This window comes from Dryobates pubescens, chromosome 21, assembly GCF_014839835.1.
Source record: "Dryobates pubescens isolate bDryPub1 chromosome 21, bDryPub1.pri, whole genome shotgun sequence".
Classification (NCBI taxonomy): domain Eukaryota; kingdom Metazoa; phylum Chordata; class Aves; order Piciformes; family Picidae; genus Dryobates; species Dryobates pubescens.
Window position 1 is genome coordinate 9,194,162 of NC_071632.1, and position 18,533 is coordinate 9,212,694.

Below are 18,533 nucleotides of genomic sequence, written 5' to 3' on the forward strand. Positions count from 1 at the left end.
GATGACTGCTGTGGCGCAGCTGGGAGGGAAAAGGGGTAAAGCAATCAGCATGAGGGCTCTGCCTAGCCATTTAGTATTAAACTTTTTTAGCTTTACAGGGAAATCAGGGCTTGAGTTTGCAGGTTGAGTGAAACTCATGTAGCAATGGAGCTGGTGGTTCATTGGTCTTCTGCTTGCTGGGTGTATGGTAAGTTGGGTAAGTTGGGAGGGAGCGGTGGAACAGGCTGAGAGCGGGTGCATACTTATTGTTCACTTTTAAGTTGCTTCTTGCCAGGATCTGGCTCAAATGAAAAGGGTTTGAGAAGAATGTTAAGAAGGAAGGACAGAAAAAAAAAAAGCTTTAAACCACGTGCCATTACTGAAAAAGTTGCTGACTGGTGACTTTGCTTAGTTTGCCTTTGTAAATTCAAGCCCTGGGTGGCAGTATCATGAAGTACCTTAACCAAGACATCCTCAGAACACATAAGGGCCTTATGTCATAGGGTGTTTTATTCTGTAATGTTTCCTTGGTTGAAAGCCTGGTGCTTTGTCACCCTTCTAATGCTCCTCACACCTTTGGTTGCGACTCTTTTTGTAATATTTTTATAGCAACACAAGCTTTTCTTTTGCCTTTTGCCTTGGTTTGTTTTGGTTTGTTTTTCGAGCAGTCTTAGCTGTAAATTTGCCTTTCCCCTGTAGCTAAGATTGCATAGTTTGTCATGTGACACCATTCTCAACATGTGCCATGTATATTTGCCTTTGACCATCCAGACTGCATCGTAGCCATCTTCTTGTTTTAAGTGCCTTTTTATTTTAACAGATGTTCACTTTTTACAGTGCTATTACTGAAGTTATTTATTAAATAAAAGTACCTTAAAATACTGAAGTCTTGTCTCTTTATCCTCTAGTTGACACAGTTCAGAATCACAGAATCACCAAGGTTGGAAGAGACCTGAAAGAGCATCAAGTCCAACCTGTCACCCAAGACCTCGTGACTAAACCATGGCACCAAGTGCCATGTCCAGTCCCCTTTTGAACGCCTCCAGGGATGGTGACTCCACCACCTCCCTGGGCAGTACATTCCAATGGCTAACTCTCTCAGTGAAAAACTTTCTCCTCACCTCGAGCCTAAACTTCCCCTGGTGCAGCTTGAGACTGTGTCCTCTTGTTCTGGTGCTGGTTGCCTAGGAGAAGAGATCAACCCCCTCCTGGCTACAACCACCCTTCAGGCAGTTGTAGACCTGAGACCTGTGTCTGTTTGGGCAAGAGGTAATAATAGATTATGTAAGAATCTTAGAGGGGTTTGGGTTGGAAGGGACCTCCAAAGGGCATCTAGTCCAAACCCCCTGCAGTCAGGGGGACATCCTGGGACATCCTCTGCTAGATCAGGTTGCTCAGAGCCCTGTTGAGCCTGACCTTGAATATCTCCAGGGATGGGGCCTCCACTGCATCCCTGGGCAACTTCTTCCACTGTTCTAGACAGATGATGAAAAGCACTGTGAAACCACTGTGATTCCATGGATGTACTTTAGGAAGGTAAGATTATCTTTGAAAAAAAGCAAAACTTGGTGCTTCAGATTATCCTGAGAAGCTGTGGGAATCTGATTTAAAGCCCCTTTTAACTTCCATCTGAGGGCAGAAGGAACCTGGCTTCATGAAATGGGAGGGAGGCATCAACAGAGAGCTTGGGCTCTGTGTGTCTCTGTCTCTCTGAGGGAAACAGCTGGAGCCAAGAGGAACCAAGGGCCAGTTTGAGGTATATATGGTTGTCTCAGGCCAGTTACTGGAGAGGTCCACAGTGTGTTGGGGTAAGCAGGTGAGTACATCAATGTGTGCGAGGCAGGGAGGTTTGCAGCAGATGCTGCAGCAGTGAAGAGCAGAGATCTAAGGAGTAGCTGCTGGATGGGCCAAGTGTCTGAGCCCATCCCTGGGAGCAGTGGGCACTGCATGCCTGTATTTCCCACTCCCATTCCTCCATTCTGATCAGCTGGGAAGGCCAAGGAGAAGAGGCCATGGGTCCTGTTCATAGTGCCATGAGTGCTGTTTCCTGTCTGTGGTGCTCTGTGTCCTGTACGTGTCGGGGAGCGGGGAGTTGCCTGCAGATGCTTGCAGCAGATCCTGCTGAGGCTCACCACAGGTTGGATCTGGGGCCACAGCTGCTGCAAAGACTACAGAAATCATTCAAGCTGGAGTATCAGTGAAATATTCTAGAGAGAAATAAACAGAAGGAATAGCAGCAAACTGCCAAGAGCCGGTTAAGAAGGCTTCAGGAGCTCAGGGATGGTGCCAGATCTCATTGCCATAGGAACAGAAAATGGCTAACGTACATAGCCTCTTAAAAATTGGGACTAGCTCCATTACAACCCTCTGGAAATTTCCCACTGTTTCAAGCATAACTATAAATTAGCATTAGCTGTGCAGACAGCTCCTTCATCAGCTCATTTATTCAGTACCTTTATGAGACAGTCTTCAGTTCACAAATATGTAATCAGCTAATGCATATGCAGACTGGAACATTACCTCTGCCCTTGTAGTACAAAATTTTCAGTCCAACAGGTTTAATTAATTTTTTCCCTCTTGTTCTGAAATAGCCCAGCAGTTCCTTCAGAATTCAATAAACCTCAGCATCTCACATACATTAGTCCAAAACCCCTTCCTAACCAAGTTCTTCCTGCTCTCAGAAAATCTCAAAGTTCAAGTGATCTCCAGAGATATTCTCAGAATTTACAGCCTAACCACAATTTTATACTGAAAGAGTTTCTTGTACCTACAACCTTTTATCACCAAATTTTCATCTCAAGTTTATATATAAAAATTCCACTAGCCCCAGAACAATGGCAGATAGCTATTAAATTAAGAGTTGTGCTTAGATATAAACCATATTCCAGCTGACAGCTCGAAGCATAACACTGTTTTTGGAGGCTTGTAAAACCAAGACAGCTGCAGCTGAGTAGAGAAGACAAGTCCAGCCTCTCAGAAGTGCTCTGCAGCTGCAGCAGAGCCACAGGGCAGAACACAGCAATGGCCACAGCAAAGGGGAAAAGAAAAAAGAACACAAAGGAAAAGCTCTGCCTTCTGTGCTTTAGAGCAAAGCTCCTCAGGAACTGGGCTGCAACATCACAAAAACATATTTTTAAGCTTACTGAGAAGGTAAATTGGATGAATGGTAAAAAAATTACTTAATACATACTGCTGTCAAGTGGATTCTGTGAAAAGGAGCTAACCTCTTTCTTGCCAATAATTTGCCCTATCTTTACTTCCCCCAAACTGACTTTCTGGGTACTCAGGTGCATGATCTCAGGACTCTTTCAAAGTTTTCCCTCGCATCATTTTTAATACAAAACCCCCACATCCCATTTTGGGATCCTGCTTTACTCCACATCACCTTTCCCTGTTTCTGCAAAGGGAAGTGGCCTTTCAATCCTAATGAAAACCCTTATAAATACCCCTTACATTTGTTCCTGTCCCTTTGCTCAACACTATCCCCCCTGAAACTATCTTCCCCTGAAACTATCACCCCTCTAAATTCTTCCACCAGCTCTCTTTACATTTCCCAATATTCTTTTTAAGTGTCCATGTGACCTAAGGAAGTATTGAAATAAGGATACAAGGGGCTGTTTCCTTTTGCAAAGGAAAAAGGGGTGTAAGCTGTCATTCACATCCTGGGCTGCAGCAGAAGTGTGACCAGCAAGTTGAGAGGGGTGATTATCCCCAGCTGTTTTGCTCTCACGAGATCCTTTGGCATCCATGTGTTCAGGTCTGGGGTTCCCAGCATAAGAAGGACATGGATGAGTGTTTGAGCAGGTCCAGAGGAGGCCCACAATGATGATCGGGGGATGAAACAGCTCTGCCATGAGAAAAGCCTGAGAGTTGTGGTTGTTCAGCCTGGAGAAAGCTCCAGGGAGACCTTACAGCAACCTTCCATCACCTAAGCAGGGCCTACAAGAATGCTGGAAAGGGGCTCTTTCTCTTTACAGGGACATGTAGTGATATGAGAAAGGGCAATGGCTTTAAACTGAAAGAGGGTAGATTTAGACTGATGTAAGGCAGAAATTCCTCCCTCTGAGGATGGTGAGTCACTGGAACAGCTTGCCCAGAGAAGCTGTGGATGCCTCATCCCTGGAAGTGCCAGATTGGATGGGACTTTAAGCAGCCAGATCTAGTGGCAGGTGTCCCTGCCCATGGCAGGGGGGGTTGGAACTAGGTGATCTTTAAGATCCCTTCCAATCCAAACCACTTTATGAGTCTAGGAGTTTATAAATCTACATCTTAAAGCCCATATATATATATTAAACCCTCTTTTAGGTAAGCTGTAGCTAGTTACCAAGCTGAAGGAATATCTGAGCTAGTTTTAAATGAGCCAGGTATTGACAGAAGTCAGCTAGCATTAGTGAAAGAACACCAGCAACAGTGGCACTGAGCTTCTTGGCAGGATGTACTTGTTCATGCACAAATGTATGCATTTGTGGATAAATATTCTTCCTGTTCTTCTGTTCTCTCTTAACATATTCTCTCATTAAGCTTTATGCTTGTTTCTATTTTGTACATTCTGCCAGTATTCCCAGCCTTGTTTAATTTGTTTGGCAGTCTGTCATCTCAATATCAAATAATGCAAAGGCTTTCAGCCCATTTGCATTTCAGTTCCTCTTAAAATAATCCTACTTTCCATGGTGTCTCCAGTAACTTCCACTAATGCCTGTTTCTTCATCTTGAGGCCAACAGCGGTTAGAGCTGCAACACTTTTTGACTGAGTTCATATGAGGTGTTAAAGTAAATTAAGCAAGGACCTAAATAATAGAATACAGCTCTCTACATTTATTCTGCATTTGCCAGGACTTGTCTATTTCCCTGTCTTCAAAAGCTTCTTTGTCTTTCAGATCTTCTTTACCTGATGACAGCTTAGCAAGCGCGCTGTGCAAAAGCTCGACTGTTTTCTTCCTGAAGATAAAAGCTACTCAGAAAGATGCTCAACAGAGAAAACATCTAAACAGTGTCTGCTGCTTTTCCTCTGGAAACTGGCACACAGTCTTCTCTGAAACAAGTGAAGTCTGTAACTCTTAAGAATTAGTCTTTATTGCCTTTCTTGCTGCAGGTGTGTGTTTTCCATGCACTTTCACTCAGCAGTGAAGACAATGTATGTTCCAGTGAGGAATGTATGTTCTATGTCTCAGAGAGTATCCCCAAACCTTTACCTACATGTGCCAGTTTGCTTTTGGTAAGCTAACCAGTAGAGACATTGCTTCTGTCTATGTGCACAGGACAGAACCAGAGAGATCACCTGTGTACCTGCCACCAGCCAGAGCATGTGGAGAGAGAACTGGGCTGGAGAGAGATGGCAGAATAAAATCCATTTTTGATCTTTTTATACCCCCCCCAAAAAAATAAATAAGTAGCTGACAAATGTCTTGTGACAGCTGCAAACTAGGTGCAGAAGGTCACATTCCAAATGTGAAAGGATGACATCAAGGTAAGAAACTGCCAGAAACATATGTTGAGGTTACCCAGTCCTGAGAGAAGTTGCAAGAGATTTTCAACAGCTGCAGAAGTGTAGTGAGAACAGTCACCACACTCACCTGCAAGAGTTGCCCATCAGGTAGAGTTGGCAAGAAGGCAAACAACTGAACAGTTTAGGTAGCAACAACTACCATTTTCAACCCTCATAGCTGTAGGAGGCACTCTACAAGAGCTTCAAAGTGATATGAATTTAAAAATCTCTGGTTTGTCATAGAATCACAGAATGGCTTAGGTTGGAATGGACCTCAAAGTTCATCTTCTCCAGCCTCCTTGCCATGGGCAGGGGGACCTCTCAACTAGACTCAGTTGCTCAAGGCCTCATCCGACCTGGCCTTGAACACCTCCAGGGAGGTGGCATCCACAACCTCCCTAGGTAACATATTCCAGTCCCAAAGCCCCTGTACTGAAGACTTCCTTCCTAAGATCCAGTCAAACCCTACTCTCCCCCCGTTTCAAACCATTTCCCCTTGCCCTATTGCTAGACACCCTTAGGAAAAGTCTCTCTCCAACCTTCCTGTGGGATCCTTCCAGTTTTATGTGACTTATTTTGGTGCTTGTTTTTTTCATTCCATTAAACCTAGTAGCCACAAAAAAAACCCCATTTTGTTCCTTCAGTAAACTGATTTTCCTTCAAGTTTTGGTACAGCACTTAAAGGAATTAAAGCCTTGGCCTTTTAAACAATGAACTGGGAGAATGTGTGAAATAACAGACAAAAGCTCCCAGCTAAAGACATTAAAACTCATTTTTTTCTGAGCTGCTCTCAGAGCAAGACCCAAGCTGAAGGGGAGTTGTGGCTGCTGAGGCCCAGTTCAGACAAAGGAGTAAATTAAAGGAGCTTCAGGGCTGCTCTAGCTGTTTGATGACGGTTGCTATTATGCAGTTGTGCCATCTAGGGATCACAGGAGTGCAATATCCAGGGCCATGCTCCAACAAATTCAGGGCCTATCAAATCATGGATTCTGTTTTGCATGAGCCTCAACTACTTTCATTTTAAGAGTTACTCCAGAGAGCAGTCACATCTACTTTCCTTCCTCCTACTCCTGCGTCACACGAAGACGGACATGGGACCCAGATTGGTTCAAAAATGCGTTGTTGATTTAAGAAGCATCATCAGTTAACTGTTTGGGAGCTGTAATCTCTGTGCTCAGGGACAAATGAAAATCCTTCCTGTCTGACTGATTGAAAGAGGCCACCAATATATTTTTTCTCCCCCTCCCTAACCTGAAACTCTGAACACAATGTTATCCTAAACCTGAGGTCTGCTGCTCTGCCAAACAGAGGAAGGAAGGCAGGAAGTCTTCCCTTTGTTGATGTTGTACGTTTCAGCGTTGTAGTTTGAGAGTTGAATGACAAAACCAGGAATGATTCAATACAAGGAGCTTCAGTTCATTATAAACATGGGCTGGAACAGACAGTTTTGCTGACAGTCAGTATCTTGGCATTTGCTTCCCTTAAGAAATCTACTTACAAACCAGCAAACAGAGCTGCCAATAACTTTTAAACTATGAATGATTTAGTCTACTACAGAATTTTTCGAACTGGACTACAAGCTTCTTCAGCTTTCAGCAGTATTCAGTTGCAACTGATTTTGCTCTGTTTTCCGATAATGGGTATTCTTCAGTATACACATTTTGATTCTCAGCAAATGAATCCATTCTAAGACAAATCATGTCAGGGAAAGTTGCATCAGGAGAAATGTTAGTGGCTATTTATAAGGTAAAAGCTGAAGTTCCACCCTCACAAAAGAAATCCCATGCTAGCTGTAAAAATTAGAAGGAATCCGAGATGAAATAAGCAGCTATGAGAATAAACAATACATTCATAAGCTGTTAAGTTCCCCTTTCATTTGTGGACAAGATAACACCTATTTTAGGTTTGGGTAAGGCAAAAAGAAAAGGTGGGGCTGTGGGTTGGGGTTTTTTTTGCCTTATGTTAGATGTGAAGCACGCTTCTGTAAGGTTTAATGATCAACGTGGCAAGTGTAGCTCATCACTTGCAGATGTGCCATTTACAAACCACTGAGAAACATTTGCATGAAGATTTTTGTGTAGCAGCCTTAGCCTCGGATGCTGTGCATGTTCTCCAGCTTTGCTCAGAGCAAAAGGGGTCTGGCAATCAGCTGTGCAAATAAGGGGCCGTGTTCCAGGTGGCAATAGGTGTACTAGATCTAGTCTGTAGAATATCTCCTCTTGGTCTCATGTTTTTTGCTTTTCTTCCTTTTTTTTTCTTCTTTCCTTTTTTTTTTTTTTTTGACAGAAGATACTCTTCTTGCCCCTTGCTAAGAGATGCTGCTGCCATTAGGTCCCTGTGAGTGGAAGCAGCAGGGCAAGGAGCATGCTTCTTAGTGTACGTGAGCAGCACAGGAATGAATGTTACTATTGTCTCTGCAGCACACGTAGGGAAAGCAAATTCTGGACCAGGGTAACATAAGACATACAAAACATTACATGAAAAGCCTGCATCCCTGCAACATGGAGTATCTACTAATGTAGATTTCCTCTTGTTGATTGCTTACATTTATAATCATGCTAATTAAGCTTGGTCTTCTGAGCTTTTCAAGCATTACAACAAAACAAAAAAGACTAACAGTGAACACATTGTTTACACTTAAAAATAGGGAAACTGCCAATAAATATATACCCCAAGTCAGAATCTCTTGAAAATCAGCAAAGGCATGAAAAAGCAACAAAATTAAATCTATTTCATCATCAAAATTAAGGGTACAAGAATGAATTTAAGAAAAATTAGTTTAAAAAAATAGATCATAAGTGTTGGATGTGTCCCTGAGTGGTTTGAAATGTTACAGCTGATAATAATAAAGCAGAAGAGCAGATTTGTCAGACAGGTAATTTCATGTTTGAGAACGTGATGGACAATGTAATAAGGTCAGAGGATGTATATGAGCTACTTTGTTGTCCAGCAGCAATTCATAATGGTATGAAAATCAGCCACTGCATTCTTGTATCTTGAAATACTTACCACCTTATCCTTTGTATCCAAGAACTTCAGATGAGCTGACCAAATCATGCATTGAGCTTGCTGACAGGAGTTAAGGCTGCCTGATTTTAGTTACCCAAAATAAAACAGTATTACATATAAAAAGGTTAGACTTAATAACAGGGGAGAAAAAAAGGAGAAGAACTCAAAGCTTTTGTGACTGCAGTTCATAGTCTTGCTGAATCTGGACCTGGTAAGGACTTTGGTTCATCTCAGACCTGCATACCCTCAAAGTTGTATGCAACTGTAAGCTTATCTTCAATTTTCCTTGATAGCTCTGTGCTCATCAAGCTTTTGCTGACTAAATTGTCTGCTTCCATTCAGCATGGCACCAGCACCAGAATATTTCAAACAAGAAAACTGCCTTGTGACAGCATTGCCTTTGCCATACAGATGGTGCATTTGTTTGCTGCAGCATGAGAAGTCAACACCATGAACAACGCTGAACAGTTCTGAGATTTTTTTTCTTGCCTGACAGTGGCCCTTTATTCTGAGTGACAAATGTGAGTTCAGCAAAGAAGAGATCAAATCTGCCTAACACGTGAACCAGTCAGCAGGCAAGTCAGTGGAACACAGATGGAACACAGTCATTCTTCACCTTACCTGAATCCATGGCATTTCTGCTGAAATTTCCCCAGTATAATAAATCATATGGGAAAATGGTCTCCAGGAGTACTTCATCTAATAAAATCCATAAGGCATCCCCTTAACTGTCAGAAGATAAAAATCTGAGAAAACAACAGAATGTGTCTAATGAAGCAAAAGCATCAATTGCATGCTGCCTTGTTTTGACACAACACACTGAAAACAATTCACCAGCAGCAGCAACAGCTGCATCCTACAGTCTGGGAACAATGCTCATTCCAGAACCATTGCAGTCATAAAAACCAGATGCAAGCAAGGGGGAAAGAGACTTTAACAGTTACTTCTGCTTGCAAACGTTCCAGTGAGCATTTATTCAGCCTCAGAGGTAGGTTATCACCTGGCCAATCTACCGTTGATCTGAATAGATACTTCCAGACCATTATACAAGGACACAACAGAAATAACAGGGGACCAAAAAAGCTATCCTCAGAGGTAGGTGGCATACCTTGGTAACCAACACCAACAGGTGTTTTGGAGGTTTATTTCTGGGGTTTGTTGTTTGGGGGTTTGATTTGTTGTTTGGGGTTTGTCTGTTTGTTTTGGGGTGGCTTCATTTGTTTGTTTTCATTTTCAGAAGCTCCCATCCATATTTGTAACAAATGGCTTTTCCACTTGTGGATTGATTTGGCTTTTTTTCTCCACAGCTTTTTCCACTGGCCATCATCCTAAACCCACTAGCAGGACTTCTGATGTGAAAGCGATGAATGGCATCAACACGTGACAACACTGTGATTTAAATCTGCTTAGTCTGTACATAAAGTATTTAAAGATGAGGTCCCAGCACAAGCAAAGAAATTCAGCAGTGCAAGCTCAGTGTCTGAAACAAAGGAAAGCACTGCTTAATCTGAAATTTTATCTTAATTTTAATAAGAAAAGCAATCCTTACTGTTGCTCACAATAGTGCAGAGTTAGAATAAGAAGAAAATAGTGATGAAGGCCTTATTGGTCAAAGGCAACTTGGATCAGCTTATGAAGGTGGGCATAAAAATTGAAGTACCTATAGCTGTGTACAAGTGAAAGCAAAATTCTAAGAGCAATGTAAAGTCCTACTGACGGAAGAAGAGACAAGGTACAACTGAAAAGGGGTTACTACAAAGGACACAGAAATTAATGGCATGGTTGGCTGAACAAAGGCACCTTTAATGGTAATGCAGCAAGAAAGAAAATTAAATTCTGGGATGTAGAGGAAAAACAACACATCAGGAATTACCTTACCTTTTTGGTTGGACTTGGTGATCCTGAAGGTCTTTTCCAACCTGAATGTTCCTGTGATTTAGAATGTGGCAAGTGGTGTGACAGGTGTTGGCGTGTTGCACCTGTTTCTGATGTCAGTGATTTGTAAAGCAAGAAGACTGCTGATAAACTTGAGAAGGTAACATCCATAACAAAGAGTAACAATTTTGAGGCTTATGTACTCAAACAAAGTGAGATCTTGGATAGAGAGCTAGAAAGAGGAGGCTTAATAAGTTACAAGCCCTGTGTTTTAAAGTTGAATTTCAAGCGAGCCAAGTAATCACTTTTGACCAAGACCAAACAAGAATGAAGCTAGGGAAGTCCATGTCCTCCTTTATAACACAGTTGGGCATCAATGATCTATTCTTATGCTTTAATTTATTACATTTCCAAATGACAGCAAATCAAGGTTTTTTTAGATTCTTCAAAGGCAATTATGCAGTGGTGTAAACAGTAATTATTGAATAAAAATGCAAGATATTTGTGCATTGGGTGATCTTCCCAATGAAAAAAACAACTCAAAACATTTAATGCCATTCTTATGAAAAGAAGATGATCATTTACATACCAGTTGCCAAAGCACTTTGATATCCTTCAGCTGTTGCTGATCTACCTAATGGTTTACTGGCTTAACAGGACTGACAATTCGCTTCCTAAAGGCATCAAGAAAAGATTGTCCAAGGAAGATCAGTGCAATTTGTTTATTACAAGTGTAGAGACAGAGACCTACTTGGAAAACTTGGCAGCAGAGTTAAATCTTTATGGGCAAGATAAAGATTAATGAAAATGAAAGATAAAGAGTAATAAAAGCAATTACACTGCAAGCAGAATGTAAAAAGACTTTTCACTAGTCTAAGAAGATGTTATTTGCATGCTATCAGTTTTTAGCCACCTCTTTGTGTTAATCTAAATCCTAAAATACAGCCAGTTTGTTTCTTTGCTCCCATCTAGACATTTTACCTCTCTGGTTTTGAGTAAAATCTCAAGATGAACATTTACAACGATAAGAAATGTTGGGAAATTTGTCATCAAGTTAAATGAGGGCTTTTTTTAAAGCATAACATTTTTCTTGGAACACTTACTCAGGTTAAAAACAAAACAAAACCACAACATGCATTTCGGTCACTATCTCAGTTCTCAACATTCAGCACTTGAAACAGACTATTTTCCATTAAAACCAAAGGTGAGATCAAATACAAGAGAGAATCAGCCCAGCATAAAGTTTCCATACATTAGCTCATCCACAGAACCTGTAAACATTAAATCAGGAGGAAATTTGGGATAGTTCAGTTTAATTTAGCCTGTGGCAAAAGAATCCAGACAAACTCTTTCACATTTACCCCAGCAGAATATTTCTGCCGATGTTCACCAAGGCCTAGATCATCTGAAGTTAGTTACTGCAGTGTTTAGCCCCAAGTTACAGCATGGTGAGCCATGGCTGCTGAAGAGCTTGTTGCATTGTTGCTATAGTAAATACAACCTTACCTACCCTATTTCATGCAAAAGAATTTGCACACATGCCCCTGCTATGACTGCAATGCCACTACTCAGCATGGGAAATAAAGAAATGAAGTTTAAAAACCTACAGCAACATAACAAAGAATGACCTGAGAATGAGCCTAAGGGTGATACCTCTCCTTCAAAGCACAGCTTGCTCTGCTGTATGGAGCTATGCCACAGCCACATGGCCCTTTCTGCCTCCTCTACAATTCAGGTGAGGACTCTGTCAGACCTCTGCCAGTTTCAGGCAGACAATGATGAACATTTTGTCTATGGGACACTGCAGGGAGATGAAAGCTTCTCACAATACTCACAAAAGGAAAGGGAATCTTCACAGTGTGCATGGCCAGTTTAGTCCCAGCCCTCCTGTGTGCTTATCTATTTGCACTAACAGGTTTGAGATGACCTTTCGTTAAGCAGGTGCTGGTGTAATAGACACTACCACCAGCAGCAGTGCTTATGAATTTACTAGATACAAGAAGGAAATCAACACACACTCCTCAAACTAATGGTTAAGAGCAACACTTTTATTCCTATGAAAAAAACATGCTATGTCCCTTTGTGCCCATACAATTTGAACTACTGTATATCTGTTTATCTAGGACTAGTTAACTGCTAGCAGGCCTGGTTTATGATTTTTCCATGTCACTGTGCCTTTTGGATCCGTTCATTTGCCTCTCCTATATCAAACATAAAGCTTTGCATTTGTATTTTCAGTGCTCTCACAGCCTACTTTCTGTCACTGTGAAAAAAACTCATACCAACTTGATTAAACTTCTGTGGGCATGTTTGTGCTTTCTTCCATGTTCTCCTTCTTGCTGGAGAAGTTTTATTTTAACAGCCACAAAACCAACTAATTGTCTTCATCAAATCCCACCTTATGTCTTCTTCACCATGATATATACAGAGAAACAGAAGTTAGGCTGACCTGCCTTCCCAGCTGATCAATAGTCTTATTGTTTCCCACATCTGTCTGTAGCCATCTGCTGTCTTTTGTCTTTTACTTTGGAGCTCTTCAGGGCAGGAATTATCTCTTTGCCCTATATTTCTATGCAGTATATCTTCATAATCATAGTCCAGGATTAAGGTTGATGGATAGTATGATAATACAATGGCAATTATAATAATGGCCCAAATTGCCAATAATAATGGCAATTTATGCTCAAAGTTCTTGTATTTTAATCTAAGACCTAGAAATATGAGGTAGCTCAGAGAAAAAAAAAAAATCAGTTTTACTGTTTTCTTCAGTGACTCTGAAAAAAGTGCAGAATAGCAGTGGAAGGGAATATTAATTCGAGTCCTTTAATACAGTGCTGGATCAGGCTCAGCAGGTCTGACAGCCTCTCTCCATTGTAACTCCTACTAAAGGCAGCAAAAGGACTCTCATGGGAAATGAATCAGGCCCTACAAGCCCAGGAGCAGCATGCAAGAAAAGCCATGCTACTGCCTAGCAAGATTGGTGGCTCAGGTAGAGGACCACGTATTGACGTTTTTATGGTCATCTCTCATTCAAATGTGCCACATTTTGCTATTTATTTGCTTTTTAAGGTGAATGTAAAAATAAACAAAGTTAAAGGGCTCCAACACTCCACAAGATTATAGTAAGAGAAAATCCAAGATTCTTTCCACAGAAACTGTAATTCAGGCAGACTGCTGCTGAACCACAAATGTGAAACTGTACATATTACAGAGTGTCTATTTCCGTACGAGAGGCCTAAATTCCAGTTCCTGCTGAGAATCCTCATTCCAGTGTCCTCTCTGCGCCTACGTGCTCACTTGTGAGCCTGGAATATGGGGGGGAGGGGGGGAGGGGTGGGTGTAGTGGTGAATTATTTTATCTTGCACCGAGCCCTGAAAGTGTTCGAATGTGCTCGTCTTTTCCCAGCACGGCTCCAGCAGCGACTACCTGACTCAGCTCCCAAACTAGAGCCACAGCATCGAATTTCCCAACCCACTTCATTTGAAAGCCTGCCAAGATAGGTGAAAGACCTTATAAATATGTAAAGCAGGAAGTTCAAATTACACAGTGATGTAAATTCCCAGTGATTGATGCCCTTTAAAAAAAAAAAAAAAACAAAAAAAACCCAACGCACACCACCACACACGCAACACACACACAAATAATAATAATAAATCCTGGAGATAGCCCCAACGCTGGTAAATCTGCGCTGCTCCCCGCGGGGTCTGGCGGGGCCGGCCGGAGTTTAGGCGATGCCTGCTACTTTTCGTGGGGATTTTATTTTGGATTTCTACCACTTCCTGGAGGCCAGGGGGAGGCACAGTGGGAGGAACCAAAAAACTCGGTGCCACAGCCATTTTGTTTGTGGGCAGCATGGTAGAATTCTGTCAGTCAGTATAAGGAGGGGTTTTTAAAACAGTATTTATGGAAAAACTATTCCTGCCGTAACGGATGTATCTGTTGAATTTAGTGTTCATTTAGTTCTTTCATAAAGGTAGGTGTTTATATTTGCAAGTAAATCGAGGATTTGTTGGGATTCAAGCCTCCCCACTTTCCAGGAATGATGGATTTTGTTTCAGGCATGACTGGCTTTTTCAGATTCTGCCAGGCTGCTGAACTCCGTCAGGGTTGGGGTGCAGGGGGGGCCGGGAGACGGCCTGGGGGAGCGGCCGAGGGATGCGCTCATCGGCAGAAACTTGCTTCGGGGTGAGGAGTGGGGGCTGGGCGGGGACAGTGGAACGGCAAAGTCTCGGAATTATTTTCTCCAGCTGTTTTTCTTTATTAATTCTCAAGAGGCGGCTGCTCTCATTGAAGGGGGGGTGGGGGTGGAAATGAGGCGGGGGGCTGCGCGGAGCGAGACGTAGTTTTGCAGTGTCACCGAAAACCAGCGCTAGACTTTGGTCCTGTGTGTTTCAAAGGCTGGTGTAAAATGGCACACTGCATTTTTCCAGGCGGCGATGGCGGGGGCAGCGGGGGGGAGGGGGGGGCGCTGCCCGCCGAGTCCATCGAGCCGCCGGCGGCCCTGGCAAAGTTGTGACCCCGGCGGCACCGGGTCCTTCCCCCCCGCCCCGGCTCCCGGCCGCCCGCCGGCATCGCCCGCAGACCCTCGGGGAAGCCGCCCCCTTCCTTCGCCCCGCGATCCTGGCGGGGTGACGGGGAGGAGCGGAGGAAAAGGGGAAAAAAAAAAATAAAAAAAAAGAAAAGAGGAGGAAAAAAAAAAAGAAGAAGAAAGAAAAGTCTCACTTTTTGCATTTGCGAAATATTTCAAGGATGTTCGGGGAGCCCTTTGCAGCATGGAGGTGGCTGGTTGTGGGAGAGCGAGCATGCAGTCCATATTGTTACAGCCCTTCTGCAAGGACTGCCTTCTCCGAAGGTAAGTTTGTGGTTTTATCCAAAAATATTGGTCGCTGCTGTTTTTTGGCGTGTACTAGTGCTGTGGAGGGCTTTCGTTGTGTTGAGGAACAAAACGTAGCCTTGTATTTTTCTTGGCTTTGATCTCATGTGTATCCCACCCAACGATGTCTCCTTTAATACCGACAATTACTGAAGTCAGTTTTGTTTCCTCTTTAAAATTTTATGCACGTGAAGCTTAACAGCCATTTAAGTTCAGCTTAAGACTATAAGAACTCAGATATTTTCCAGATGGACTTGGGTTTTTTTGGGTTTGTGTTTTGTTGTGGTGTTTTGTTGGGTTTTTTTCCGGGGGGTTGGGGGGGAAATGTTCTTTTTCTCTTTTCTTTTTTTTTTTTTCTTCCCCTTTCCTCCTCCTCCCCGTCTTGGTTCTGCCTTTTTGTTTGGTCTTGGTTTCTTTACCGAGTAATAACCGGATCCAAGACCAAATATGTGACCGTCTATAGAAATATAACGCAGCTCTAATATAAAAAGAAGCAGATTATGTTGCTGCTGTATGGTCTGGTGGTGGCTAAAAGAGTTTACAATGCCATTTGTGATGGCTCTTGATGGATTACTTTGGTCTAAAGTACGAAGGAAAACTGCCCTTGGTATGGTGAAGGTGGGGATTGACATAATAGGGTTTATATTAAGTTATGCCTCTTACTAAACAGTGACCTTTTTATTTGCAAATTAGCCCTCTTCTGGCAATTAGCTTAAAGCATTAGTTATATAAAGGTTCTTATTTCACCACACTTCGCTTAGATGTCTTGGGTTGTTGGGTTTGGTGTTGTTGTTTAGGGTGGGTGTTTTGGGGGGGGGGGGGGGAAGAAGGGGTGGTTGGTTGGTTTGTGGTTTTTCCTCTGAGAAGGTACATTTGGGAGACATTTTGTAATTTTAGGCATTTTTCTAGAGGCTTTTTCTTTTTTTCTCTCTTTTTTTCCCCCCTCCTACCCCCCCTTTTCACACGGTGGGAGATCCTTTTTGTTTTGCATTGATGGGTGTTGGTGGCGCTGTGGTGCTCCGAAACAATTTGTGTCCCTGGCTCTAACGGGGGAGGGGGCCGCGGGAGGGATGGGGGAAGAGAAAGGTGGGGCACGGCTTGATCTATTGTAGCTTTTCCTTTTCTCTCGATCAAAAGTAACCGCAGATTAGTTAGAAAAATGATCAAACTGCATCGCTGGAAAATTGTAGTGGTGCGTGAACTGTGGCCCGGAGCAGGCATGACCTCACCCTGTCGCCGGTTCCTGTAATGAGGCAGATTTTAATTTCTTCTTTTTCAGCCCTGTACCTAAAGACCAATTCTCGTCGCTAATACCAGTTTCGGCCCTAGTCCTAAAATGGTTTCACAGGGGTTGCAGATGAAAGGTTTTCAAATGATTTTTGCATACAATATGGAAGGCTTTGGTACACACTTGCTGTGCAACTAGTCCATTGTTTGCTTGTTGTGAACTTAAAGGTTCAGTTCCCTGCTGGTTATGAAGCCCTAAGGTCCTCCTTGCTCCTGTGCTTGCATATGCAGATTTATTGTTGAGGTCTGTCAGAGTTTGGATTGTGTGTGAAGGTGGGATTGTAAAGAAGGGAAAGCTGAATAATCCTTCAGATTGTAACAGGATTCACCTGAAGTGGGTGGGTTTTTTCTTTCCTGTTGCTAAGTGGAGCATGCGTTTTACATGTATTTATAAACAGGTATCTCTAGTCATGTGTGCTCTTTTCTCTTCTTACAACCTCCAGATCACCTCGGTTCTAGGTGCAAGTGTTTGAGAAGGCTTGCTGCAAACATCCATATTAGGTGTTTAAGAAAACAGAAGTGATTAATGTTCCAAGAAGATAGGTGGGAAGACATAGTCAAGCCTGATCAGAGAATATGTTAGAAAACTCAACAGGTTCAGGAATAAATTTAACACTAAATTTAACACGTTTTTAAGGAATCTGTGTTCCTATTATTTTGGAGTGATGTGAAGCTGTGAGTCTTGGAGATTTTTTTTGCATGTATTTTACATTTCAGTGTCCTCATTACTTTCAAAGCAAACATTTGACAAATACTAGGCATTTTAAAACAGTGTCTAAACTTCTCATGAACGTTCTAATCTTCAAAGATGCATTTGATTTTGTTTTTCTAAGGAAAGTTTGGTCATTATTTAGTTTTATGGAAACTGATACAACTTCAGGTAGAGCTCTGCAGTGGTCTTTTGGTTTGCTTTTTTGTTTGGGGCTTTGTTTGGTTTGGTTTGTCTTTAAGGGAGGTAAAATTTACTTCTGTCTAAGATAAGTAGATCTTGTGACCTTCTTCTAGTAAGAGACACCTACATCTAAGAGAGCAGGCAGCTTTTAGCATCTCTGCTCTGAATCTTGGCTGGAACATAGAATTCTGTTGGCCTATGGCAATGCAATATAACCCTTGCACCTCAAGTGTCCTGGTACAAATCTTAGGTGTTGAGGGCAAGTATGGAACCTCTTAGAAAGTTGGATTTTTCACATCTTCCATCTCTGATCACTGGGTGATCCATCTCTAAGTCACAAGGTTGGCATTTTGGGTTATGCCAGTGGAGGTAGAACCAATTGTTGTTGGATCTATTATAATAATTACAAATCTCAGACAATCAGAATCTCTGGGTCATTTACATCTGCTTAATTCTGGTGCCACCAGAATTCTCATCTTTACATTGTGTAGATGAGTGTTGAGTTTACATGTCCATGGACAGTGGTACTGAGCAAATGATAAACTCCTGAGGGTAATAGTGTGCCTTTTCTCTTCTTGTCATCCTGGACTATGACAGTGGTGATTTCTTGCGACTGCAGCTGTACACACAGGCCCTGAGTGAACTGATTGCTAGTGATCTAGAAGTGGGTAGGTTCAGATTGTATGACAAGTGGTAGACAAGGAAGTAGTTCTTCACCATGGGGGTGGTGAGGCACTAGAGCAGGTTGCCCAGGGGGATAATAGAAGCCCCATCCCTGGAAGTTTTAGAAACATGCAGGCTGAATGTGTCTCTGAGCAACCTGATCTAGTGTGAGGTGTCCCTGCCTATGGCAGGGGGGTTGGAACTGGATGATCCTTGAGGTCCCTCCCAGCTCTGACAATTCTGTGGTTCTATGATTCTATGATCTTGCTGCTCAGAGGCAGCTTCTAGCTCAGTGAAGTCAACAAGAACATGAATGCAAAAATCCAAATTTGCTTCACTCTTGCCTTTCTTTCTCCCATTCAGTTGGGGCTACTCTTGAATGCTGGTTATGGTTTTGCAACTTTGAAGCTGCATCTGATGAAAGCATCTGTTATCTGCAGCTGAGAAGTCATGAGGTGGGAGGAGTGAA

General features: G+C 42.5%; 1 protein-coding gene across 2 annotated transcripts in view; it reads left to right on the forward strand.

The window, feature by feature from the left end:
* Window positions 1-14,189: 14,189 nt before the first annotated feature.
* The window catches only part of EPC1 (enhancer of polycomb homolog 1), a 64,332-nt gene continuing 59,988 nt past the window's right edge, over window positions 14,190-18,533 (forward strand). Inside the window, exons 1-2 of one of the 2 annotated variants that reach the window (XM_054171202.1) lie at window positions 14,190-14,322; window positions 15,098-15,201. The gene's annotated coding sequence lies outside the window, so the exon portion shown is untranslated. Of the gene's footprint in view, window positions 14,323-15,045; window positions 15,202-18,533 lie in introns of those variants that run through there. The other variant, XM_054171204.1, reaches the window with a different exon arrangement.